Below are 2,637 nucleotides of genomic sequence, written 5' to 3'. Positions count from 1 at the left end.
CCTACCCCTAGAGGCATCGCCGATGTGGCTGATATGTCACATGTGTGTCAGTGAGTGCAAAGAGGAGATAGGCTGTGTCTATGCTCAGTGTTCTGATCTATGAACATCTGAATGATTAGTCTAACATTCCCTGAACAAATGGAGCCTGAGATGACCACCAATTTATCAGGCACCCAGGGCTGGAACAAGCTGGAATGAACCGGAGACCAACAACCCTTGCAAGGGACCACTTGGGTGAGCTGTTCAAGGAGTAGGGGCCTCAACAGGGAGCTAGCCTGAGATGACTACCAGTCCAATGCTGCTCAGTGCCATAATGTACAAAAAGCATAGCAGTCCTGAGGAGATCTTAGACACTCAGAGACCCCAGGCACCACTAAGAAGAACAAGTAAGTTATAGAGAAATGGGAGAGAAAGAGAAGCAGAAGGAAGTGGGTACAATGAAGAGAGGCAGAACTGGAGATTTGAGGGATAGCCTGATCTGCCACCTGAGACAATGGTGGGGTCTTTCCCTGTGTTGTCACTGAGGCCCACATCTGGGTATGTGGCTCTAAAGCACAGGGGTCTGTTACCACCAAAGGCCAGGAGGATGTCTCTGATTTGGGATGTCACCCAGGGACATGTTGATAACCAAACACTGTCTAGAGCTGGCCCCATCCCTTTCCTGAGCATCATGGGAGAGCTGGCTCTGGGGCCATGAGAGTAGGAGAGATGATTCTACCCCTAGCCATCTGCAGTCCTCAGAAAATCAGGCCACCACAATGTGGGAGTTGCAGGTGAGCCAACCCTGAGAGTGTGAGCATGGGAGAACTGGCCCACCATTTGTCTGTCATGAGGTGACATGAGAGGGAGAGATGTCCCCTCCCTACCCCTTACCTCCTACAGCGCACAGGAGGGTTGGTCCTGAGGTCATCAGAGCAACAGAGCTGTACCCGGGGTCATCAGAGCAGGAGAGCTGGCCCTGGGGTCATCAAAGCGGGAGAGCTGGCCCTGCCCTCACCTACTGCAGCACTGAGGGAAGCAGTCTCTGCACCTGGACACTGTTGAGTTGCTCCTGGATGTGGGTGTTGTGGGTAAGCTGGCTCTGAAGGCTGAGTGTGATAGAGCTGGCCTTGACGCTTGTCTGCTGTGCAAAGGCATCAGCAAGGGAGAGAGATACCCTCCCTGACCTTTGCCCTTTGCCTCCTATGGCATGCAGGAGAACTGGCCCTAGGTCACGAGAGCAGGAGAGTCCTGCCCCTCACAGGTTGCAGCACAAGAGAGAGCAGGCCCTGCACCTTACCTGGGTAGCACAGTAGAACTGGCTCTAGATTCCAGGATCGCAGATGAGCCTGCCCTAAGGGCATCTTCCCTTTCCTTATCCCTCGACATCTATGGCAAGTGGGAGAGCTGACCCCGCTGGCCCCAAAGTCATACAAGTGGGGAGAACTGGCCTTGTTCCTCACCAGCTGCAACATTTGGAGGACAGGCCTTGTACCTCACCTGGAAAGGAGCTGGCCCTGGTTACACACGGCTGGCTGGTAACTAGCCCTGAGGGTATACGATCAGGATGGCGGGTGGGCTGACCAGCTCAGATACCTTTCAGGCCCAGAACCAGAACTAAGCATCTACCCCATCTATGAACTGCTGGAGCTTATTAAAGGACCTGTCCAAAACTATAGGATCTCCATGACACAGGGCAACAACAGGATATCTGAGAGGAGTCCTGGTGAGGGTCTAGTATTGATAGTGTAGCAGAAGCCAGAGGCCTTGAACCAGACCCATCACTCATTATAATGAACATTTGCAAGCAAAGAAGTGTGGAAGAAAGGGTGTACTGTGGGACATGCTGTGACACACTGCAGTTCCACGAGACTTTGTTGTTGTGGGGAAGGTTGCAAGGGCAGAGGGTGGGTATAAAGGAGAAGATGAGTGAGATTGGGGTGCATGGTGTGAAACTCACAAAGAACTAATAAAAAGTTTTAAAAAACGTGTTCATTTATGTGTGTGTCCTGTGTACATGGGTGTTGGCAGAGGCCAGAAGAGGGTGTCAGAGCCCCTGTGGCTGGAGCTGCAGGTGGGTGTGAGGCTCCTGATGTGGGTGCTTGGACCTGAGTTTGAGTCTCCTGGAAAATCAAAAGTGTTCTCAAACACTGAGCAATCTCTCTAGTCATGCAGCCTCAAATTAAAAAAAAAATTGTATGTGTCTGTCTGTATGACACATATGTGTCTGAGAATGCCAGGTGTCAGATTTCCTGAAATAGGAACTGAACTCTTGACTCTTAGGAGAGGAGCAAGTGCTGATGGCTGAGACATCACTCCAACCCTGTTTTTGGGTTTGTCTTTTTATTTTAATTATACTGTGTATGTGTGTGTGTGTGCTCACGCGCGCGCGTCTGTGTGTGTGTGTGTGTGTGTGTGTGTGTGTGCGCATGCGCGCACGCACACGCATGTGTAAAGGAGAGAGGGGAGGCTTACAAGCAGGGCACAATGGTGCAGGTATGAAGGTTAGAGGATTGCTCTAATTGGCACACTTCTTCAACCAAGAGAGTCCCAGGGATCCACTCAGCTCATCAGACTTGGCAGCAACACCTCTTTACCTGCTGGATCACCTCTCTGGTCCTCAACCCCATTCTGTTTAATGTGACTTAGCTCAAGTGT

The 2,637-nt window shown here is 51.3% G+C and overlaps 1 non-coding gene across 1 annotated transcript; it reads left to right on the top strand.

Annotated features, from left to right (window-relative positions):
- On the top strand, nucleotides 1-128 carry LOC120099016 (small nucleolar RNA SNORA17). The gene has a single exon (XR_015646062.1). It is a non-coding gene; the product is annotated as a small nucleolar RNA SNORA17 (small nucleolar RNA).
- Nucleotides 129-2,637: the final 2,509 nt, after the last annotated feature.

The sequence above is a fragment of the Rattus norvegicus genome, chromosome 20 (genome assembly GCF_021556685.1).
Source record: "Rattus norvegicus strain SHRSP/BbbUtx chromosome 20, alternate assembly SHRSP_T2T, whole genome shotgun sequence".
Taxonomy (NCBI): domain Eukaryota; kingdom Metazoa; phylum Chordata; class Mammalia; order Rodentia; family Muridae; genus Rattus; species Rattus norvegicus.
This window is presented reverse-complemented; position numbering and strand designations above follow the sequence as displayed.